Genomic DNA, 26,320 nt, shown 5'->3' with positions numbered 1-26,320 from the left:
GGGTATGGTCTCATTTTTTGCGGGATGAGATGACGGTTTGATTGGCACTATTTTGGCGTACATGCGACTTTTTTGATCACTTTTATTACCTTTTTTGGGAAGTAAAGTGGGCAAAATTTCAATTTTCTCATAGTTTTTATTTTTTTATTTTTATGGCGTTCACAGTGCGGGGAAAGTAACATGACCGTTTTATAGATCAGGTCGTTACGGACGCGGCGATACCAAACATGTGTAGGGGATTTTATTTTTTTCATTTTTAATCAGTGATAAATTTGTTTTTTACATTTTTTTAACTTTTTTTTTTTTACCCAGACCCACTTGGTTCTTGAAGATCCAGCGGGTCTGATGTCTGTATAATACAGTACTGTACAATATATATTGTACTGTACTATATTTTACTTACACTTTGTCTGAACAGATCTATGCCTTTAGCACAGATCTGTTCAGCACCATGAACAGCAGGACGCCTGAGAAGGCGTCCAGTTTCCATGGGAACCTTCCCCGTCTGCGAAGTTGTGGCCAGAACTTCGCAGACGGGGAAGGGTAAGGACTGGGGCTCCCTCCCTCTGTCACCCCATCCTGTCGGGGGGCTGCAAAGGCACAGCAGCCCCCCGATGGGAGGGGGAAGGATCCGCATCTTTCTGTTAACTCTTTCCATACAGCGGTCCGTACAGACCGCTGTATGGAAAGGGTTAAACGGCTGACATCCATTCACAGATGTCAGCCTTTTATACCAGGGTGTCAGCAATGTGCCAACGATTATTTGGCGAGAGGCGGGCGGGGGATCGCGATCCCGCCTGCCGCACCGCCCGCCTCCCGCACCGCCCGCAACACCCCCCCTGCACCTCCCACCGGGCTAAAATCATTCAGAGGTGCAGGGGGGGGGTGATAAATATAGATTTTCGCCACACTAAAGTTTCAGGGACCGCGGCGATCAGAAACTGCAGAAATCGCAACAAACCACAGGTCTGAATTGACCATTGACCTGCGGTTTGCTGCGATCACCGATACAGGGGGGTCATATGACCCCCCCCCCCCCAGCATTGTGACAGGATGCCGGCTGAATGATTTCAGCCGGCATCCTGTGCGGATTAACCCCTGGGGTGCCACAATCTCTCTTTAAACTCATGACATACCGGTACGTCATGGGTCCTTAAGGACTCGGAATCCATGCCGTACTGGTACGTCATGGGTCCCTAAGGGGTTATTGGTGGCCCCTGGGAGAAGGCACACCCAGGTGGGCTTAATGGTGGCCCCTGGGAGAAGGTACACCCTAAATGGGCTTAATGGTGGCCCCTGGGAGAAGATATGGGAGCTCCAGGGATGCGGCCATGTGTAGGCACCCACCGCTCCCTCCTCTGCAGGCAGAGAAGTGTAAGCGACTGTCCCGTGACTCCAGTGCCAGTAATAAGCTCCAGGGAAACATGTGCAAGATAAACACCTCCCGTGGAAGTGGCAAACCCCTTGCCGTATTCCTGGGGGCTCGGCCGCCCCGCGGGTGACGGCGGCAGTTCCATATTAAAAAAGAGAACTGGAATGAAAGTGAACTTGATTGGCGCATCCAGGGAGCAGCTCCACAGGCTCGGCATGCTCAGGCGCCTCTCCCTGGTCACGGAGCTCGTGTGGCACGCCCGGCGGAATCCACATTCTCACACCCCGGGGGAGAAGGGCGAGAGACCCTGACCTTCTCCCGCTGCTGCAGAGAACCATAGACAGTGCCATTTTGAAAATGAGAACTGGAATGAGAGTGAACCTGATTCACACATCCCGCGAGCAGTTACACAGTCTCGGCAGGCTCAGGCGCCTCTCCCTGGTCACAGAACTCGTGTGGCACGCCCGATGGAATCCAGATTCTCACACCCCGGGGGAGAAGGGCGAGAGACCCTGACCTTCTCCCGCTGCTGCAGAGAACCATAGACAGTGCCATTTTGAAAATGAGAACTGGAATGAGAGTGAACCTGATTCGCACATCCCGCAAGGAGTTACACAGTCTCGGCAGGCTCAGGCGCCTCTCCCTGGTCACAGAGCTGGTGTGGCAAATCCGTGGAATCTATTAAAGGGCAAGTCTGGTGCCAGCAGCCGCGGTGAGGTGTCTGTGTGGAGCTCCTCTGTATTTTGTCTACATCCAGAAGGGATTTGTCATCTTCCCCAGCCCTGGGCCTGCCTTTTCCCAGGAAGGTGGTGGGTCCCTGGGCAATGAAGCCAAGCAAGACCCAGGATCCCACTTCCCGGAGTAGGCCGGCGGGGGGTAGGGGAGGTGAGCTACTAACCTCGGCTCCAACATCCGTCCCAAGAGTTAGAAGATCTAGCAGGGGTCTTATTGAAGGGACCCCTGTAGCCCCTGGGAATGAGGTAAGCAGTGGCAGCTCTAGGGCTGTGACTGCCGCCGAGATCATCATTGGCAGATCCATGGGTTTGGACAGTAACCTTTAGAGAGGTGGGCTGAGTGCTGCTGGAGGTAAGCAGTGTGCAGTGAAGGCTGTGCTGTGGTCTCTATATATATATTCTGACTGACCCCTTCCACTGAGCACCGAACACCATACACCAGAAGTGCCATCCACTATAATTAACACATATACTGCAGTCAAGGCTGACTTGGGTAACATGAGACCCCAGGAACCTGTCACCGATTACAGCTCCCGCATTGCGACCTTCCTTTGGGAGTACAAAGAGGCAAAGGAGGAACTGAAGCGACTCAATACTGAGTTGAAGATAGAGCAAGTCAAGGCCAATTGGGCCTCAAAGAAAGAGAGGCCGTAAATCGCCACCAAAATCAAGCAACTCAAGGCAGAGATAAAAGATAAGGAGGACAAGAGAATGGCCATTCTAAAGCAAAGTAGTAATTTCAAGGAAAAGTTTGAAAACGAGGAAAGGTTTGGCAAGATGGCAGAAAAGACGAATAAAAAGCAAGAAACACAGAGTCCTCAGATGAAGCATCAGAGGAGGACCCGGGGGAACAGACTGTTAGCTCTAATATTCCTGCAGAGCAGGTACGTCTGCCCCCCACAAGCTCATATGAGGAGAAAAGCGAAAGCAGTGGTGTGGGGGGACAAGTCATGGAAAAATTACGTCACCTGGAGTCCCCTCAGGTCCATGTAGACAATTGTGTTTTCAGCAATGAATTACTGGACAATAAACCTGTTGGGAGGAAACACCGGAAAAGAAAAAAAAAAAGACAAAGAAAACATGGAGGTTGGACTTATCTATGTCCCTCACCAACTGCGCACTGGGCCGGCTGCAAAGTGATTCCAGGGCGCAGACCCCACTACCCTCCCTAATCCGAACCGGAGCGTAGGAGTGGGGAGAGAAAGAAACTAACCAAGTTGGCGCAGGATGCCATCCCCGCTTGCCATAGTAGGGGCGGTAAGGAAAAGGAGTCGGCCCAGAGGCCAGACAGGAAGGCTCCAGAGGAGGATAGGGAAGGGGTGTGGCTGTATATCAGGTAGCCGCCGCTGCAGCCCCATAAGCACTGGAGAAGTGCTGGGTGGAATCGCGCCCCCCTGCCATGATCAATATCGGGATCTCTGCCTCTGTTCATCCACTGCCCCAGTGTGATCCGCTGTCAGCCGGCTGCGGGGGGGGGGGGGGGGCGATGGATCAGGGACGGAGGGAGAGTCTGTGGACACTCCTATGGGAGTTCCAGTGGACATGTCTACGAGCATGGCGGTGGTAGGCGGGATCTCAGCAATTGCAGTGTCAGAGGCCTGTGCTGCTGGGAACAGTGGTTCCATGATGCACTGGCCAAAAACTGGCAAGTCATCCAGAAAGAAAATGCCTGTAAAGTCTGGTGATGGCTCAGCCACGTCTGCCCTGTCCTCCTCGAGTGAGGGGGAGGCAGAGCAGAGAGTGGCCAACGTGCAGGTTTATCAAAGCAATGCGCTTAAAACCAGGGTCAGTGAGACAGCTCTAAAAGCTGTGGATGCCCAGCAATATAAATTGAGGACAGCCCCATCTGGCCCAGCAGTGTGTCTGGGGGAAAGGTATTACAGAAATGGCTACTGAAGAAATAAATAAAGTCGGAGGTATTGCCTCGGGCCCCGATTTGAAGAGGGGGTCGACCAGCCACTGTAAAAGTGGCAAGTGCGCCTCATGTAGCCTCTTCATTGGGGAAAATCTGGCTCATCCCAGGTGGAGGGAGAGGGGGCAGGAGGAACCCCATCCCGGGGGGATGCCTGCGCCTTCCCAGGAGAATACCTCTCCTTGAGCTGAGACCCTGGGGGAAAGCGAGCTGAATGAGGAAATCAGGAGGCTAGACCGTACCAAGGTGACTCGTGCTACGAAAGTTCATCAAGGGTAGCAGGACAGAGTCAGATCAGAAGGAAGAGCCTCACCAATAAAAAAAATAATAATCTAGACCGACCAGAGTGGCCGTGGAAGGTGAAACTAACTCCCTCCTGGAGCTCTCCAACCGATACCTCACCTTGAATGAAATCGACGCCTCCTCTTCCTCTGGGGAGGAGAGAGAGCCTTTGGGAGGCCCCAAGCTTTTCTCCAGTGGGGATGCAAGGTCCCCAGGAGATGAGGCAGGTCCAGGCCCTGAGACTGAGGACAACAGGGGTGGTGCGAGTGGGAGGGTAGTGGTGACCAATGAGATTAACAATGGAAAGGTGTTTGATCCTAGACGTTTTCATGAAGGGACAAGAGCTTTGCTTAATTAACATCTATGGTCTCCAAACTAAGTGGGCCCGGAAGGGTCTCTTTATGCGGATTAAGCCTTTTCTTTTTATGAGCCAGCATGTGGTCTTTGGTGGAGACTTCAATACAGTCACAAGGTCCCAAGACAGATGAGGTGCCAGAGAGCGGCTGGCTTATGATAGTGTCGCATTGAATAGCATAGCTAGTGAGGCTCGCCTGGTGGATGACCACATTAGGCTCACCCCAGGCCACGCGGGGTTCACTTATTATTGAGGTAGTCAAACCAGGTCTAGAATAGATAGGTTTTATTTGAAGGAGGAGACTACTTTTTCTTGAGTCTCCCCAAATGGGACGAGGATACTGGAAGCTGAATTCGGCCCTCCTGGAGGAAGCAGAGGTGAGACAATCCTTTGAGGACTTCGTTAAGAGTCAGGTATCATTTCTGGATCTTTGTGACACTAAGGCCTTATGCACACGGCCGTTGTTTTGGTCCGCATCAGAGCCGCAGTTTTGGCGGCTCGGATGCAGACCTATTCACTTCAATGGGGCCGCAAAAGATGCGGACTGCACTCAGTCGGTTGTGTGCATGTAGAATAAATCTGAGTGGTGGAAGATATTCAAAGATCAGATAGCAAAATTCTTCCAACAGCCCTCGAGCCTCAGGACAGGTACCACCTGTACCAGGGACTGAGGAGGAAATTTGAGTATCTGTTCTTGACTGGGGGTAGCCGCAGTGATATCTCCGAAGTGAAATCTTTGCTCAAGAGGTGCCAGTAGATAAACACACCTTTGGTTTTTGAGAGGGATTTCGCGAAATACAGTTTCTGTAAGGGTCGGGCGAGCGGTAAAATGTCAGCGAGTTGCAAGCTGGTGACAGGACTGGTCAAAGGTACAGGATCTTTGGACAGGTCCATGTCAGGGATCCTGGAAATCGCCAGATCCTTTTACTCGTGTCTCTTGGGGAGGAAGGATCTGAATCGGGACAGGATGTCGGCTTTCCTGGCTGAAACTGTCCGAGTCAAGAGTAAACCCTTCTCTTGATGTTTTGGTAGAAAAGATCAGAGAAGAGGAAGTTAGCCTAGCAATTGAAGGGCTTGCCCTCAAGATGTTGCAGGGCCCAGATTACTTAACATCCAAGATTTACAAGACCTTTAAGGACCCCTTAGATCCCCTTTTTACAAAGGTATTCAATAAGTGCCTATCCTCGGGCGCTCTGCCAAAGTCAATGAGGAGGTCAGCACTGAATCTTCTATCAAAAGTTAGAGATCCAAGCCATGTTGAGAATTGGCATCCCATAGCGCTTCTCAATACGGACAGGAAAACTCTGGCTGATACTGTTCAATCGGCCTGTGAAGTGTGTACTCCGGCTTTTTTTGGGGACCCAACATTGCTCACTTCCAGCATTTTTAGTGCTGTACTCTGTGTCCGAGAGGCAGTGGAGCAGAGTAGGACGGTATCTGAAAGGGGTACATGCTGTCCTTCGATCAAGCAAAGGCATTTGATCGGGTTAACCACGAGTACCTCTGGTCCATCCTTCTGAGATATGGTTTGTCGATTGGTTAAAGATCTTGTATGCAGGGCCAGAGAGTTTCCCACTGTTGAACGGTTGGTCTAGCAGCCCTTTTGAGGCCGGGTCTGGATTCTGCCAGGATTGTCCGTTGAGCCCGCTCTTATAAGTGTTCGTGATTGATCCTTTTCTTATGAGGATTGATTGTGGACTGTTGACGGGAGTCAGGATGGATCCGGCAGAGCAAGAAGTCACTCTGAGGGTGGTGGCGTTTTCATGTCCTCGGGAGGGGAGGCGGAATACATGTTGTCAGAAGTGGATCGCTACTCTGAGGTTTCCGGGTCTTTGATCAACAGGGATAAGTGTCAAAGTCTCTGGCTGGGAGAGGGAAATCCGCCTTTCGGTCTCCCGGACACCCTGGGCCCCAGTCGTCAGCCAAAGTTCTAGGCATTCAATTTGGCCATGGGGATTAACGCACCCAAAATTGGGATAGCAGGCTTAAAGGGGTTGTCCGAGTTATATATATATTGAAGGGTTAAATAGAATAAGCTATATGATCTGTATGAATGACAGGATGTTAGGTGACATCATACTAGAGGGTGAATGTATTTACGTTAGCCTTATTTCCATATAACAAATTGTTTCTACTCAGCACCATTGTATATGTGAACCACATCTGTTTCCTGTATGTATGTATGTATATATAGGAAGCCGTATTCTCAAGATAAAATCAGAACTGTTTCTAGGACCATACTGTGTGTGTCATTGACATAGCTCTTCAGGCGCCTGTCATTGGGGATGAAGAAGGAATCAGGGTGCATACAGAAGCAGAACCCTTTCACCTAGGGGCTCCGTCTGGGATAGAACACACAGGAATTCGGTAAGTACGGAAACTCCCTACCTTTAGGACTGGGGAGATTCCGATACTTTCCGAAAACTCTGTTATTTCTATCTTGAATCCACTTCAGACACACTGAAAGGAACAGTATCTATATTTAAAGAAGATAGACTAATATCCAAGTCTAAAAGATAAATTCTTTAGGGAAGGATTTAAAACAGGAAATCTTTTGGGAAGAATTCAAATATGGTCTGCACCCTGGTTTCTCTTGTCAGCCAATTTCTATTGCTTCTTATCTGTCGCTTTCTTATGCCCTCTTTTATGTTATGATGTAATGAAGCATTAAAGTAATTTTATTTTATAAGCAGCAAATGATACTGTGAAAACTGTACTAACTTTATTGTGTGTGTCCTGGAGAACCGTAAGATGCCCCACCACTCTGGCGAGGGGAAACCTGCTAACCCAGAAACTGGTGAATGCAAGTGACGGTTTTAAGGGATAATACTAACAGACAGTTGAGAAGGAAGTTGAGCATAGACATAAGTCCTCTCTACCCAGTTGACAGGAATTGTCGGAGCCTTTACGGTTCAGTACAGCCAGTCCTGGGGAGAGTTTTGCTCTGCCTCCATCTCAATTACGTTATAAGAAATGGGTGCAATGCAAGGAAAGGTCTCTCCACCCCCTCTGTATGTAGGAGAAGCATGTAAGGATTATGTAGCCTGGGTCTGTGGGACTGATTATTATTTAGTTACTCCCTGGGTGGATATTATGGCAGGATGGACAGAGGGGATGAAGAGTATAAATTCGTTCCCTCAGGAAGGGGCTAATGACACCTTCCATATGGACATGGTAAAAGGGTTATGTTTGGGTGACACTGAAGCTTACCCATATTATGGTCCAGACCTCCAGTGGGACATGCAGTATATCAAGTTGGGAGGGGAAAATTGGCTTACTTATGCACCATATTGGTATGACCGACCAAATAAATAAGGCTAAGAAACAGAAGGCAGAGAACCAGAAGGGATATAAAAAGAAACATGAGTTAGAAAAAGAATTGACAAGGGGTTCACTTCAGAAGCCCCTCCTCCCTATTTTGTAAATATCCCATAGATATGACCATCCCTTTCAAAAGATGACTTAGATTTACTGGCTGGATATACTGCTATCAACATCCAAATACCTACAGCAACCCAGCTCCCACAGCCACCTCCGCAGTTGCCTCAACCTATGCCTGATCAGAGTGGTCAGGATCCAGTGGCTGGTGCTGTTGGTGATGGGGATGTTATATCTTCCATGCGCCTTAGATCACAAAAGTCTTTTCCCAAACCTGAACATATACCTTATCATGATGAGGACAGTGACCTTGAGGAACATTTCCCTTTTATGACTGTAGAGGACACCTTGTTAAAGTAACCTATTGAAGTAGATATTAATAAGATTGTTAAACACTGCCCTAAACACTCTTCATCTTCATCTGGAATATTTAATTATTTGAAGAGATGTCTGACTCAGGAGGATATGCGCCTTATAATAGATGGGATAGTTGGGCACAGTTTCCCCTGGGATTGGAGTAAGGTCCCCTCTATAAGCACTGTAGAGCCCCCGAATCCGCCAGCTGGGAATTATAAATAGGATCATTCCAAATTGTCCTGTGAATTTATTAGGGAGAGATTTGTTTGTTCTGTTAAGGTTGCAGTTGGGGATTAGCAAGACTGGACAGCTACATGTCACATCCTCAGTTATGCCAATTCATGTATCAAAGGGTAATTGTTTTTTATATTTGGAATGCCAACCTCAGGATCCGCTACTTGATTCGGTTTCTCCTGAGATTTGGACAAATACTGACCAATATTTTGGCCTTATCTCGTGTACACCATATAAGGCAATGCTTAAGCTGCACGTGTTTATATTAATGCCTCCTTTCCCTAGAAAAAGAATAGGGGATTGAGTCTATGTTTATTGAATTCCTAGAGGCAGGGGTTATTGAGGAAATTATTTCCCCCTATAATACACCCATCAACCTAGTAAGAAAGGCTGTGAATACCTTTAGGTTTGTCCAGGATCTTAGAGCGGTAAATGCACAGATCATACCCATAAGCCCCTGTTGTTCCAGACGTACCATCTCTGCTATCGCCTATTCCTGCCCATGCAGAGTTTCTTTGTTATTAATTTAAAGAATACATTTTTTTCTGTCCCAGTTGACAAGGAGACACGGCCACTCTTTGTCTTCACATTTAAATTTTGCCAGTATACTTGGTGTAGAATGCCTCAGGGTTATGTAGACTCCCCCATAGTGTACTCCATTGTCCTCCAAGTTACACTGCGCCCTTGGACTGCCCCTCGTGGTTTTGTTCTTCAACAACATCTGGACGATGTCCTCATATGTAGTTCTACTCGGGAGGCCTGCCAGGCAGACTGTTAGTTTATTACTGTGGTTATGTGAATGTGGTCACAAAGTTTCTAGGAAGAAATTACAATGGTGTATGGAAAGAGTTGAGTATTTGGGCTTGTTCTCGGTAAAGGTAAGAGGAAAATCAGCCATGCCAGAATTACCGCCGTACTGGGTCTGACCTGCCCACAAACCAAGAAAGACATGTTGACCTTTCTTGGCATGATTGGTTACTGCCGCCAATGGATTGCTGATTGTTCCTACTATGATAATATTCTGAGACAAGCCACTAATACTGATATGCCAGACTTCATTAAATGGTCTGATGAAATGTTACAAGCTTTTAGTCATTTGAAATGTGCAGTGGTTTCAAGTCCTGGTTTAGGCCTACCCGGCTATGGCGTGACGTTTCACTTATTTGCCAGGGACAATTGTAAAACCATGGTGGGAGTCCTGGTGCAAGATCATGGAGGCAAATTCCACCCTGTTGCTTTTTTTATCAAAATTGGTTCCCGTACAGGTTCAGGGCATGCCTGCGTGTCTCAGGAGTTTGGCAGCCTGTGCTATGGTCGCTGAGATGGCCACGCCTATCACCCTAGGTCATCCCACCACTCTGCATACCTCACACAATGTTCAGGCCCTATTGAAGAACATACATACACAACATACGTCAGCACAAAGACTGAGTGAATATGAAGTTTTGTTGCTATCTAATCCTCAACTTCATATCAAATACTCAGCACCCACATTCGGTCCAATGGCTATACTTAATGCCCTACTTGGCTACAAGGGAGAGCAGGATGATTTGCCTTCTCCCCATGCATGTACTGAACTTATACATCAACATACCTCACCTAGGCCTGACATACAGTGCACACCCATTGAAGGAGCACCTGATATTTTTGTGGATGGATCCTGTTCCCACCATTATGACAACACTTATCATGCAGGATACGCTGTGGTTTAACGCCCTGATGTTATTCTAGAATCGAAACCTATACCTTTTCAGTCAGCCCAAGCAACTGAATTGATTGCCCTCACTAGAGCTTGTTCTCTTTTTGAGGGGAGAGATGTAAATGTATACACCGATTCAGAATATGCCTTTGGGGTTGTACATGATCATGGGGTAATCTGGCAGAGAAGAGGCTTCATAGCTGCAGATGGGAGGCAAAGCTCACATTCCCCCTGTGGCAAAACCAACCTCGCCACTGGGTTTTGGAGGGGCCTGGTTGCTAGCCTCATACTAACTTTGAAGGAGAAGACAGACCGGCTGCACAGCTTAAATCTGTGGAACTGTTTTGGGCAGGAAAGCCATGCTTGCGGCCGGGCCAAATGTGCCTTCCATGGAATTCGGGAACCCCTGCTCGGATCTGGGTGATTTTTGGATCTGTTGTTCACCCAGATCAGAGCTATCCATGGATGTATAAATTATGGGGATATGTGGGGTTTTGGGGTGTTTTCTGTGTTTTGGGGAAACATTTGTGTTTTCTGTCTGCAAGTGATTAAGTTAGCCCATTACGTTTGGTAATTGTATTTTGTTGATTGCATCTCAGACAATGCCAGTGTGTTAGTTAATTGCGTCTCAGACAATGCTCATTGTATTTTGTTGATTGCGTTACAGACAGAGGGAAGGGGATTTTGTGTACAATTGCTGGGAAGGTTTCAATACTGTAAATGCATGTGATTGGCTAAAATATAAACTGTCACAGTCTTTTACAAGGGCCCCAGGGGGAGTGTCCCTTGCTAGGAGACCTGCATAAAAGGCTTAAAAATAACCCATTAAAGTGTTCCTGTTTTACCCTTTACCAAGTTGAGGCTGGTGTTTGGGTAACTGATCGACACTGGGGGATTGCTATACGCTGAAGATTTGCTATACTCCTCTGGCATAACTACTAGTTCTTGTAAGAGCTGTTCCTGCTCTCTGGATGTAGGAGAGGTTCACCCACTGGAGCCTGGAGCCTTGTCGTAGGTCCAGGGTGGGTAGGAGACGGTGAGACCTCAACCAAGCTTCGGCGGTTCGTGGGGTCTGCAGCACTTAAGGTGTAAAGTGGAGTGCTTGGAGTCCTCAGGAAGCACTAGGAGGTACCCGGTCGGGGTGCCAGGAGATCCGTTACACCCCCCTAGTACATGATCTCCTGGTCGCCATCCAATTACCAAGCAAAGTTGCTATTATCCATTGTAAGGCACATACTGGTCTCCAAACGCACATAGCTAAAGGGTAATGCCCTAGCTGATCAGGCAGCAAAAAAGGCTGCTATTAGAACGGCAGCAACAGTTCAAATTCCCTCCTTAGTTCCAGACACTACCCTTACTGACAATCTATTGCTAAGCCTCCAGGATTTGGCTACAATTAAAGAAAAAATAAGGAAAATTACTGGGAGGCACGTTCACTAATTGGAAAAAGTTCTTGCCTATAGCCCTAGTAGAAATTAGAATGCAGCCTAATAAGAATACTCGTTACTCACCATTTGAGGTCCTAATGGGAAGATCCTTCTCCACCCCCTGGGGTCCAAAGGCCCATGTGATAGAAAAAGGGAATCTAGAAGTAGTACAGGCAGAATATGTGAGGAAACTTGCAGAAACTTTAGATCAAATTGAACGGGATGTTGCTCGTGCCTCTCCTTTCTCTCCACAGGAACCTACGCATCCTTTCCAACCAGGAGACGTGGTGATAGTCCAGCGCCTGGCAAAAGGACAAAAACAGACTGCGTTCCCACTTGGACCACCCACCGAGTGGTAGCAGTCACCAGAACAGCGATTCTCACAGAAGAGGCTCCAATCTGGATTCACGCTAGCAGAGTGAAAAGGGTCCCTTAGGCTTCTTCTCCGGTGACGGACAAAGAGGGTGAAGCAGGTGTGAAATCCCTGAACAAAGAGGGGAGCTCAGAAGAAGTTTCCCTGAAAAGTGCCTTGCCACAGGCTGAAGAATAATGAGCATAACCTGAATGGTGTGTCAATCTCTCAGCCACCTCCTGACCCAACGCCGTTTTGCCAGTGAACTGGCTTCTTCCGGGGGTCCCCGGAAGAAGTCAGTTTACTGGTGAAACGGCGTTGGGTCAGGAGGTGGCTGAGAGATCGACACACCATTCAGGGTATGCTCATTATTCTTTTTAATCACCAAGTCTTTTTATCCTCATACTTGCCTGCATTGTAGCATTGTTTGGGGCTTATTTTTCTGAGGTGTCTTGGTGTTTACAATCTTGTATTCTTTTCCCTGCTTGTTGGTGTGCTGACCTCTCGCGCCCCCCCCCCCCCCCTTGGGTCCTGTTCCTCATCTTTGTGTTCCACCTTAGTTCTGCCTTTTACCATCATGTATATATTTGTTATGTGTTATCAATAAAGCTTATCGATTTTCTCTTTGTGAAGATTATGGTTAAATTTTTTGGAGACATTTATGGTTCCTTGTGGGTCGGTATTTTTTCGTCATTTCTCTCTGTCTGGTAATAATTGGGTGGCCTTTATATTGTGATAGTAGAGACATAAAAAGTGGATTACCTAAGAATAGTGTATATATTAGTCCCACGGAATTTGAACAATTTATTATAGCTGTACTTGGTTAAAATATCATAAAATACAATACAATAAAATACCTTTGAATAAAATATATAAAAAAGAATTAAACAGTGTATACAGTTGTTGCTATATTGTTCTAATTTGCTTATTGCGGATACTGGTGATATCCGAAATAAGTATATTGCCCTGATTATGGCTTGGTTACACGTATACTGTGGCTGTGTCTCATGAACCTGTTAATTCTAATCACTGGTGACTATCTGCTGATTTCAACAATAAACACCAACATACATATGTGACACTTCTTGTCTGCATAGTCCATACACTTCCCAAATGGTCTGTAATCAATTCTTCATGAGCATCCTCTCATGGGCTTTTATTAAAATTTTCGAGAGTTTCCGAAATAATATTCAAAATTGACCAAAAGAGAGTTTTTTTCGAGAATTTTTCTACACAGACTTCGGTTTATCTTAGCATTCGAGAAAACGGCATCAGCGAGTCAATGTAAAAGATCGCATGTGAAGATTTTCTATAGACAGAAACCGTGCTGGTATTCTTCGCAAAGTATGCGTTAGAGTTATAATCAATACCAATAACCCACAACTGTGGGCTTACCTTTCCTTTTTATTCAGCTGTTTTTTTCGAGTAGTTGGTTACAATTGCAGGCCGGCGTCCTGGTCTTTACTATGTCGGTTTTTCAACACTCTATATTTCGCAGGGGATGTGTTCCCAGTAATCGCTTTCAGCTGATTAAAGGTAGGTGTGTGCGAAGGCTTCTCCCCTTCCTCAGTGGCATCACCCCCTACAAGTAGATGGTGGGTTTTTATATCCTTCATTAATCTTGTAGGAAAAAGAATCATGGGAAAAAAAGGTGGTATCATGGGAAAACAGTACCATGGAAAAGAAGGAATGCAGATTCCTTTAATGTGAATCCTTCACATATATGGTTGTTTTCTCAATGTTAATGATGTTTCTTCTTCCTCTGACTGTCTATAGTTGTTTCAAGATTCATAGACAATACAGTTATGTCAATTTTCAAGTATTTTCATACATGCAATTTTTTTTATATACATGCGATTTTTTTGATGCGATTTTCTTGCTTTTTTAATTATGATGCGTTTTTTTCTCTATTGATGCGTTTTTTTTTATATTTGTTGCATTTATTCATACTAAATCAACTGTATGTCATATCTTTTTAAAAGGTCATTACTAAATCTGATTATAAAACAATTTCCAGTTTCTCCTTCAAAATCATTAACTTCAAGGTTGGATCGAGTGGTGGTACATTTGATACATTCAGGGAAGGATCAGGGGACGTACACCCATAGTCCAGGGGGGATCACAGTGCTGATAAACAGCCTGACATGTGATTCCCTGTGGACTCATGGGCGGACGGCCCTATATCTATAAAAATCAAAAAATTTCCAGCTCTGACTTTAGCCCCATTGGCATCATGCTCCCAAAATCATAGATACGCCTACGTATCTATGGACCATGGGTGTACGTCCCCTGATCCTTCCCTGAATGTATCGAATGTACCACCACTCGATCCAACCTTGAAGTTAATGATTTTGAAGGAGAAACTGGAAATTGTTTTATAATCGGATTTAGTAATGACTTTTTAAAAAGATATGATATACAGTTGATTTAGTATGAATAAATGCAACAAATATAAAAAAAACGCATCAATAGAGAAAAAAACGCATCATAATAAAAAAACGCAAGAAAATCGCATTAAAAAATCGCATGTATATAAAAAAATCGCATGTATGAAAATACTTGAAAATTGACATAACTGTATTGTCTATGAATCTTGAAACAACTATAGACAGTCAGAGGAAGAAGAAACATCATTAACATTGAGAAAACAACCATATATGTGAAGGATTCACATTAAAGGAATCCGCATTTCTTCTTTTCCATGGTACTGTTTTCCCATGATACCACCTTTTTTTTCCCATGATCCTTTTTCCTACAAGATTAATGAAGGATATAAAAACCCACCATCTACTTGTAGGGGGTGATGCCACTGAGGAAGGGGAGAGTTATCCCCGAAACGCGTCTGGCGTAAGTTTCACCCCTGAAAGACTTGAACCCGATCAAACAGTGCACTGTTAACAACAAAGGATATCGAGGATTCAAGAAAGAAGCCTTCGCACACACCTACCTTTAATCAGCTGAAAGCGATTACTGGGAACACATCCCCTGCGAAATATAGAGTATTGAAAAACCGACATAGTAAAGACCGGGACGCCGGCCTGCAATCGTAACCAACTACTCGAAAAAAACTGCTGAATAAAAAGGAAAGGTAAGCCCACAGTTGTGGGTTATTGGTATCGATTATAACGCATACTTTGCGAAAAATACCAGCACGGTTTCTGTCTATAGAAAATCTTCACATGCGATCTTTTACATTGACTCGCTGATGCCGTTTTCTCGAATGCTAAGATAAACCGAAGTCTGTGTAGAAAAATTCTCGAAAAAAACTCTCTTTTGGTCAATTTCGAATATTATTTCGGAAACTCTCGAAAATTTAAATAAAAGCCCATGAGAGGATGCTCATGAGGAATTGATTACAGACCATTTGGGAAGTGTATGGACTATGCAGACAAGAAGTGTCACATATGTATGTTGGTGTTTATTGTTGAAATCAGCAGATAGTCACCAGTGATTAGAATTAACAGGTTCATGAGACACAGCCACAGTATACGTGTAACCAAGCCCTGAATAATTCCATGAGTTGTAATAAGACCATTGTGACTCCCAGTTTTATCCATAATATAATGCTCCCTAAGGGATGGTTATTTGTCTTGTGGTAACAGCACTTACAATTACATTCCTGCTAATGTTATTGGAGGTCCCTGTGCGTTATCCAGGCTGACTCTGGCACTTCCCAGTCAACCCCCTATCAGGAGAGCTTACAGATCGGTTACCAAGACATTTTCATAAAACTGTGACTCTACTTTACCCCTTCTCAGCCGTGCATAATATACAAGTTTGGGCGCCTCTATATTAGGAGTGCCTGGACTGGCTATATATAATACTCTTACTATAAATTCTATTGCATGTGATTTGGCTAAATCTCTGAATCAAACCTCTATCGTCTTATCAGACATGCTTTTAGATCTACAAGGTGTAAGAGGAGCAGTGCTAGAAACTAGATTTGCTGCTGATTATCTGTTACTTAAACATAATATAGGATTTCAGGATTTTAAAGGAATGTGTTGCTTCAATTTATCTGACCATTCACATATTCAAGCATTACATGAAATTGCCAATAATATCAAGGATGTTGATTCATCCTCTTGGTGGGACTGGTTATTGAGCTGGCTGCCGGATTTGAGTTGGTTAAGAACATTATTTATCAGTATTATAATTATAATTGCTTCTTTGATTATCATATGTTGTTGTATCCAATGTATCCCTTCCCTCATAAAGATTTTTTGTGTAATGTGTCCAAACCCCACAGATCTTGGACAATCATATGCTACTTAACTCTATGAAAGAAAGATGATAAGTCATATTCATGACTTAAGAGGGGATTGAAGGGTTAAATAGAATAAGCTATATGATCTGTATGAATGACAGGATGTTAGGTGACATCATACTAGCGGGTGAATGTATTTACATTAGCCTTATTTCCATATAAGTAATTGTTTCTACTCAGCACCATTGTATATGTGAACCACATCTGTATATATATATATATATATATATATATACATATACACATATACACACACACATATATATATATGTATATATATACATATACACATATACACACACACATATACACAGTATATATATAAAGCCGTATTCTCAAGATAAAATCAGAGCCGTTTCTAGGACCATACTGTGTGTGTGTGTGTCATTGACATAGCTCTCCAGGTGCTTGTCATTGGGGATGAAGGAGGAATCAGGGTGCATACAGAAGCAGAACCCTTTCATATATGTTAATGTGGCTTATAACATTTTTAATACATTTGTAATTTACTCACTTCATTATGCAGTGTTTCTGCACAGCCGATGGGGGTCATGTAAACCCCCCCCCATCATCCACCAGGTTCCTGAGGTGTCGTCTCGTGTACAGGCTTATCCCCTGCCTTAGGGAGTAGCCCAGCTCTGTACACAACGTCAGAGCCTGTGTGCCCGCCCCCCAGCTCCTGTGAGGGATTGTGCATGCACGATTCCTACCAGTGCCGGCAGCCATGTGAAATCATTTCTGCAGTAAGACACAGCCAATCCCCTGCCATCAAAGCCACCCCCAACAACCAGACAAAATGTATGCAATAAAAATAAAATAAAATGAGTCACTAGGTTTCAACGGTACTTGCGCTGCTGGTCTCCCGAAATGAAGTGGGTTCTTCACAAATACAAAGTATTAATATAGTGGGACCGCGCTGCTCCTTATTCACACACAAAGCGTTTTTCCAGGAATGCAGGTAATCACTTTCTCTGGCTCAAGACAGACACTCTTCAGTTGGATAGCAGTGTGCTTCAACACAGATTGAAACTCAGAAAATCTATGCTGGATCGTTGAAGGCTCTTCTGCAATATGTCATAATAACACAATAGTGATAGTACCTCTGGCACAGTTAAAACTTTCTGTTTTATTATAATCACAGAAGTAAAATGGTTATTCAGCATATCAATATAGTAATATTCTTTCCGCACAGCCCGACCCGGGTTTCACATAAAGCTTTGTCAGGGGCGAGAATCTACCACGCCTAGGGTAGGCGGCTATTTAACCCCCTCCCCCCCACATGGCACGCCTGATGATTGCATTACTAATCTGATTACTCCAGGGATTTCTGCAAAGTGCTCATCTTCCAAATAAAATACATAAAAAACAAAAATACAAATAAAATACACTCCATCAAACATAAAAATTTCACAAACAAAAATCGCAATGTTTTTTTCATGCCGACTCTCCCCTTTGGGAGTTATATTCTAAACACGGCTAGATCAACCAATGACTGACTACAAAGATGCTTCATTATTTAATTCACTAGTCCAGGTAAGTGCCCTCCCCTTCTGGAAAATTCATTGCTCCACTACTCCGGCGCAATACAATGTCAATACTCCAAATACACCTAAACCAGGCACGGCTTGAGATCGAATTCTATATTCATCCCTTTAGTTTGGAGGGTGCCCAATTTGTATATTCATTAGATCTCTCTTCTATTTATTTGCATGAAAGGGTCACCACCCCGCCAATGGGGTTTAACTAATTCCACTCCCATGAACTTCAAACCTCTAGGGTTTTTCTCATGGTGCTCCTTAAAGTGCATAGAGACACTATAGGGAGTTAGACCTTTTTTAATGCTACGGATGTGTTCCTGCATTCTAACTTCCAGTTTTCTGAGGGTTCTTCCCACATACTGGAGGCCACAAGGGCACTCTAGTACGTATATCACCCCTTCATTCTTACAGGACAGACCCCCTTTCACTTTAAACTCTTGTCCGCTTACTGTGGACTTTACTACCCCCACATGCTGCATTCTCTCTCTCAAAATTCTATTCTTACAGGCTATACAAAAGCCGCACCATGTGAATTTCTGTGTATCTTTCTTTTTGGGGACAGTCGAAATTGCGCTATGTACTAAACGTGTATTCAGATTAGGGGCCTATATATTATTTCTGGCCTCCTAGGTATCTCTTTCCCCAAAATGGGGTCATTCTTCAGTATTAAATTGTGAAAAAATGTCGATGGGCACTCATATATAGAGATAATTAGGACACAATTTATTATTAAAATATACAATAAAAATACAATCACAATATAAAATCCGTGAACAATGTGGTACAATGAATTATACTATTTTCAAGAACTGGGGCTCATCCCCACTTGGTACTCTCAGGGCTGTATGGTCCCGGGAGTTTGAGTGTTATAATGCAGGTGGGATAATTGCGGTGATCAGTCCCTGTTCAAATCTATGATATTTCTCTATAATAACATTGATAGGGTACCAACATGCCTATAAAAACATTTTTCACCTGTGGTGATATAATTGGTCCTAAAAGGTATTGCCACTTGGTTGTCCTGTATTAATAATTCATGGCCTTAAAAATATTATTGCACATATAGACAAGATTCCTTGGTAGTCTTTGTATGTAACCAGTCTCTTTATATATCCACAAAGAACTGTTGCAGAATATAGCCAGTCTTTTTGTATCAATAGGGAGCTGTTGTATCCAGATTGAATCGCTGTGATGGGAATCCTTAATATGCGTTTCCAATGCAATTCATTATGTTCCCATGATTGTTTTACAACATGTCTCAAATCTTTACCCACTGTGTGGGCTTACCTTAGCCTGCAACTTGCTGAGACTTGCGAGTAGGTCCGTGTTCCACACTATATACCAGCTTCCCGGTTGTGGAGTTTAATTGCGTCCCACGTGTCTCTCACCACTGGTTTTGAAGTCCGGTTTGGTGTGAGGATCACGTACCTTCCAGGCGCAGGTAAATGACGTCTTCAGGTCTTTTTGGATAAAGTAGAAAAAGCTCCTATTTCTTCAAAAGTGCACTTGAATTCATGTGAATGGGGTATTTGTTCAAGGTCTTACGCCAGACGTGTTTCGGGGACTTGCTGTCCCCTTCCTCAGTGGCATACCCAGATTTTCTAAATCATTATGTTTTATACTAGTTTCCGGTCTTTCTCAAAATCCGTTCTGGATTTGAGTTGTGTCTCAAGGGCCGGTCAGAATCCGCATTTTTACAGTGTTCTATGTTGCTTGCGGTTTCAATGCGGCTTTTTTGTAAAGGTGCGTTTTTTTTTCACTATCTTTGCAGTCTTATTTGTGCAATTGAATCCAATTACAAATGTTGCTTTTTGATGTTTAATTTTCATGTTATTGTCCTTCTCACTTAGTATATTCTTACCACTATCCTTTGTAAGGATGAATTCTTCAACATAAATATCAGCAAAAAACATATGAATCAATATGTTAAAAATATTTTAAAAAAATAATTAAAAAATAAATAAATAAGAAACATATATATCAACTGCAGACTTTCACCGCTTCTATGGCAGAAAAACATTTTCTCTCTACAAAAAGGTCTCTTTAGGGTCATCTTTGACTCAGAACATATACCATTTGTCTGCGTTTTTTTCATAAATGATCCTTTCGCTTCAATTGGCATTACTATAGTTTCTGGGGTCCATTTTTGACATGTGAAATAATGTCATAACAGCTTCATGGATAAGATGTAGAAGATATAGAAGAAAAGGGGAGATCCATATGGGGTAGAGGGAGAGTTGCAGTGCTGAAAGACAGCCTGACATGCAACTCTGCATCGACACCCACACGGACCACCCAATTTTCATAAAAAGCCAAATATTTCTAATTCTGCGTTTAAACCCCTCGGTAACAGGCTACCAAACTCGTAAATCTTCCTAGATTCTGCCCTTGATAGTCTCTCAATCTGATTTCCTCCCCGCCAATGCTTTTCCACCTTCTCCAGTGCCATGAAGGAGAGACCCATTGGGTCTTGGCTGTGTACTTCCTTGAAATGTCTGGACAGTGAATGTTTATCATAACCTTTAACAATATTGTTTAGGTGTTCTGCTATCCTGACTTTCAAGGTACGTTTGGTTCGACCAATATATTGTCTTCGACATGAACACTGGATCAGGTATATAACATTGTTGGAATTACAGGTGAGGAAATGTTTAATCGCCATTGAATGAGAGTTTTGTGTGGAAATCACTGTTTTTCTTGGGAATTTGGTTTTCTTACACCCTAGACATTTTCCACACCTATAAAAACCTTTCGGTTGAAGCCAGTTTGTTGTTAGGCCTTTTTTAAGTTTAAGTTTTTCTTTTACTGAAGGGGCTACTTGAATCCCTAGGTTTGGTGACCTTGAATATGTTATTCTAGGGGTTGGTGGCAGAAGTGACCCTATAACTTTATCATTGTGTAAGTGATGCCAGTGTGATTTTATGATGCGTTCAATCTGTCTTGCCTGTGTATTGTATGGCAGAATAATCCGAAAATTCAAATTTTCTTCCTGTTTTTGTATTTTTTGTGTAGGTTCGATGAAGCTCCTCCTATCTAGATTTTTTACTTTTTCTAGAGCCTCATTTATAATGGGTTCTGGATATTTTTTTTCTTTTAATTGCTTTTTCATAGTACTAGCCTCCTCTTCAAATTTATTTTCTTCCGTACAGTTCCGTTTCAGTCTGCGGAACTGTCTGAAAGGAATATTTATTAGCCACCTTGGCAAATGGCAGCTTGTGAAGGGGATATATCTGTTTTTGGCCGTGGGTTTATGAAATGTATTACACACGTATTTGTTTCTTCTCCGTGTGATTTCAATATCCAGAAATTCGACCCTTTCATTACAAATATTAGAAGTACATTTTAGATTGTTCCTATTGTCATTGATCTTGCTGATAAAACTTTCAAGGTTTTCTTTTGTTCCACCCCAAATAAAAATAATATCATCTATATATCGCTGCCACAGGACCAGGTCTGCCCCCAGTTTGGGGTCGATGTTCATGGTCTCCCATTGGGCCAAAAACAAGTTGGCATAACTGGGGGCAAACCTGGTACCCATGCCGGTCCCTCTTCTCTGTAGATAAAATTGTTCAGAGAAAAGAAAATAATTATGGTGTAGAATGTGGTCTACTCCCTCCAGAACATAGTTAATCTGTTTTGTGTTCAATAATTCATTTTGGATAATTGTTCCCTCAGGGCTGAGATGCCCTGATCATGGTCAATAATAGTATAGAGGGACTGGACGTCCAATGTACCCATAATCCAATGGTCATGGGCGTCCAGGCCCTCCAAAATACTTACAATCTCAGTTGTATCGCGCACATAGGATTTAATTTTTTTCTACTTCAGGTTCAAGTAAAGTGGCTATGTACTGCGATAGATTAACTGTTAAGGATCCAATACCCGAAATGATGGGACGGCCTGGTGGGTCCAAGATGTTCTTGTGGACCTTCGGTAAACAATACAAAATCTACCTGGTGTGTTTGTAATGAAATTATATTCTGGTTGTGATAAAATTCCCTGTTGTAATCCTTTTTTGCAGTAAAGAGAAAGTGACTGTCTATAAGTCTCTGTTGGATATTTTTTTAGGGGGGTATACGTGGTTTGGTCTGTGAGTTGTCTGAGGCATTCAGTATTATACTGATCCTCTCCCGAAATAACTATAGCCCCCCCCCCCCCTTTGTCTGCTGGGCGGATCACTACTTTTTCATTTTTCTGTAATTCCCTTATCGCTTTTATCTCCCCATTTGTTAAATTATTTCTGTAACCTTTTTTATTTTTTCCAAATCCACTTCCACACTTTTTTTAAATGTGGCCATCTCTGGGCCGATTTCCGCTCTGGGAAATTTTTTTGATTTATTTTTTTTAAATCTGTGTGGATATAAGAATCTTTTATAGATTGTTCCATAATTGGTGGATTCTTAATAAAATATTTTGTTAAACAGATTTTTCTAATGAACTTTTCAATCCCTATATAGGTATCAAATTTGTTCAAAGAAGCTGACAGTGCAAACTTCAGACCCTTGTTAAGAAGTGCAATCTGTGTGGTCGTAAGGTTGATTTCACTTAAATTAATGATATTATCATTCAAATCTAGTGGTGATTTCTGTGTTCTCCCCTTTCTCTGTGACCTTCGTGTCTTCCTCTTTTTTGATAATTTTCCCTGTGTTGTGATGCTCCTGTCTCCATTGTCCATCTCTCGTGTCTCCCTATATCTGGTTTTGGGTGTGTTGGATTCCTCTGATCCTGTGATACCCTGTGTCTCAAATTGTATGGTGTCTTGTATATATGGGGTGTTCCTCGTCTGTAGTCTGTTGGTTGAGGTGATCTTTGTTTCAATCGTGGTGAATGGTGAGGGGGAGTCTGATCTAAAAAAGCATTGCCAGCCAAAGTTTCATATCTGTTTTGTGTTGGTATGTTATATCTTATTTGTTCATTTTGTTCATTAGTTCTAATATGGGGATTTGTTTCTATGTAATCTTCTCTATTGTGTTTTTTCTCTTCTTTCCTAGGGATATTTTTATGTTTCTTTACTTTTCGGGTTATAATTTCTTGCTCTGTTTTATACAAGCTTTTATGTAGTCTTTCCTGCCACATTTCATATGTTTGGTCTTTTGGGAATTTATCTATTTTGGTTTTTAATTTCATTATTTTTTCAGATAATCTATCCCAAATTATGGTCCTCCTTTTTATAATGAGTTCCATCAGGGCTCGAGATTGTGAGACTAATAAGTCCCCCCATTCTCTATCAAAGTCCTCCCCTGCCAGATCATGTGCTGGGGTCTTTGTTAATTGTAGGCCTTTAGGCATTTTATTATGGTCCAAATATAATTTTAGGGAGCGTATTTCCCAGATTTGTCTTAATTTTTTTTCCTAGTTCCCGGAATGACTCTACTATAGACCTTTCTTCTTGATCACCATTAATTCCGCTTTCTATATGATCAAAATTATAATTTTCTGCCTTAAGCTGTTTTGTCTCAATATAACGCCATATATCCATGGTGGGTGTAGAGGGAGCTTGATCTCAATGGGTGATTGGTAATTAGGATTGTGAAATAATTAGACATGTGAAATAATGTCATAACGGCTTCATGGATAAGATGTAGAAGATATAGAAGCCGTGAAGACGTTATGACATCATTTCACATGTCAAAAATGGACCCCAGAAACTATAGTAATGCCAATTAAAGCGAAAGGATCATTTATGAAAAAAACGCAGACAAATGGTATATGTTCTGAGTCAAAGATGACCCTAAAGAGACCTCTTTGTAGAGAGAAAATGTTTTTCTGCCATAGAAGCGGTGAAAGTCTGCAGTTGATATACATGTTTCTTATTTATTTATTTTTTAATTATTTTTTAAATGTTTTTAACATATTGATTCATATATGTTTTTAATTGCTGATATTTATGGTGAAGAATTCATCCTTGAAAAAGGATAGTGGTAAGAATATACTAAGTGAGAAGGACAATAACATGAAAATTAAGCATCAAAAAGTAATATTTGTAATTGGATTCAATTGCACATATAAGACTGCAAAGATAGTGAAAAAAACGCACCTTTACAAAAAAGCCGCATTGAAACCCCAAGCAACATAGAACGCTGTAAAAATGAGGATTCTGACCGGCCCTTGAGACACAACTCAAATCCAGAACGGATTTTGAGAAAGACCGGAAACTAGTATAAAACATAATGATTTAGAAAATCGGGGTATGCCACTGAGGAAGGGGACAGCGTCTCCCTGAAATGCATCTGGCGTAAGACCTTGAACAAATACCCCGTTCACATGAATTCAAGTGCACTTTTGAAGAAATAGGAGCTTTTTCTACTTTATCCAAAAAGACCTGAAGACGTCATTTACCTGCGCCTGGAAGGTACGTGATCCTCACACCAAACCGGACTTCAAAACCAGTGGTGAGAGACACGTGGGACGCGATTAAACTCCACAACCGAGACGCCGTTATATAGTGTGGAAAACGGACCTACTCGCAAGTCCCAGCAAGTTGCAGGCTAAGGTAAGCCCACACAGTGGGTAAAGATTTGAGACATGTTGTAAAACAATCATGGGAACATAATGAATTGCATTGGAAACGCATATTAAGGATTCCCATCACAGCGATTCAATCTGGATACAACAGCTCCCTATTGATACAAAAAGACTGGCTATATTCTGCAACAGTTCTTTGTGGATATATAAAGAGACTGGCTACATACAAAGACTACCAAGGAATCTTGTCTATATGTGCAATAATATTTTTAAGGCCATGAATTATTAATACAGGACAACCAAGTGGCAATACCTTTTAGGACCAATTATATCACCACAGGTGAAAAATGTTTTTATAGGCATGTTGGTACCCTATCAATGTTATTATAGAGAAATATCATAGATTTGAACAGGGACTGATCACCGCAATTATCCCACCTGCATTATAACACTCAAACTCCCGGGACCATACAGCCCTGAGAGTACCAAGTGGGGATTTGCTTGGGTCATCAGCCCCAGTTCTTGAAAATAGTATAATTTATTGTACCACATTGTTCATGGATTTTATATTGTGATTGTATTTTTATTGTATATTTTAATAATATATTGTGTCCTAATTACCTCCATATTTGAGTGCCCATCCACATTTTTTCACAATTTAATCTGCTTTTTGAGGGGGGTACTCAAATTGTGGTTGGTGCACCTACCCTGGGGGAATAGAGGTGAGCGGATCTCTCAATCATTTACAGATTCTTCAGTATTGCCCAGTTTCTTTTAATTGCGTTTTTCAAAAATCCTGTATTGGCATTATATTGTGTCATGAACATGACGCGGAAATCCCTTTCCTTCTTATACTTTTTTCCACAGTCACCCTCTGTTGTGTAAACCTCCAAATTTTTGCGGCACTCCTCCTCCTCCTCATATCATTTTTCCACAAACCTTCCTTTAATCACTTTACTCTGTTTTCTATAGTCTTCTACTTTTGCACAGTTACGTGCTATTCTTTTAAACTGCCCTTTTGGGATGTTATCTAACCATATATCTTGGTGGCAGGTAGTCTTGTCAATATATGCATTCATGTCTGTTTCTTTTAAGTAAAAATTCCCGTCAAATATCCAGTAACCTCTGTGATATATCACCTACCAAAAATACACAAGTGCCTCCTCCATCCCCCAGGTAGGCCCATAGTCTCGGGGATAAATTCCCTTACAAGCAGGATCACAGAGTACATAGATTTCCACCTACAAAAATATGTCACACGAATTCCTTCTTATTTGAAGGATACGTGTAGCGTATTAGATCTTATAAAAAAACTTGAGACATATGGAGAGGAGGTATGGCTGGCGACCGTCGATGTGACCTCATTATATACTGTGATACCGAAGGCCCTAGGAGTGAAAGCCATAGAGAACCAGGTGTCAAAAGATCCACTAATGACAGACATACAAGGTACTTTTATCTTGATGTGTGGAGTATTGTTTAGATCATAATTATTTTTGGTTTGACAGGAATTTTTACGTTCAATCCACTGGAACCGCGATGGGCGCGAAATTTGCACCCAGTTTCCCGAATATTTTTATGGGGGCATGGGAGGAGGAGAACATTATCCCAATATTAGGAAGGAAAATCTATGGAGGTGAATTGCGGGTATGGAGGAGATTCATTGACGACTGCCTCTTAATCTGGGTAGGAGAAAAAAGTTGTCTGGAAGCACTCATTCTAAATTTGAATGAGAACAACTGGAACTTGCATTTCATTAGCAATATAAGCAGTGTGGAGGTCAGTTTCCTAGATCTGTGTATTTCCCTGGAAAATGGAAGGTTGGTCACGAAAACTTACTTCAAAGAAAAAGACGTGAATGCATATATTGACAAGACTAGCTGCCACCAAGATATATGGTTAAATAACATCCCAAAAGGGCAGTTTAAAAGAATAGCACGTAACTGTA

Source organism: Bufo gargarizans, chromosome 9, assembly GCF_014858855.1.
Source record: "Bufo gargarizans isolate SCDJY-AF-19 chromosome 9, ASM1485885v1, whole genome shotgun sequence".
Lineage (NCBI taxonomy): Eukaryota > Metazoa > Chordata > Amphibia > Anura > Bufonidae > Bufo > Bufo gargarizans.
Note: the sequence above shows the minus strand (reverse complement) of the source record.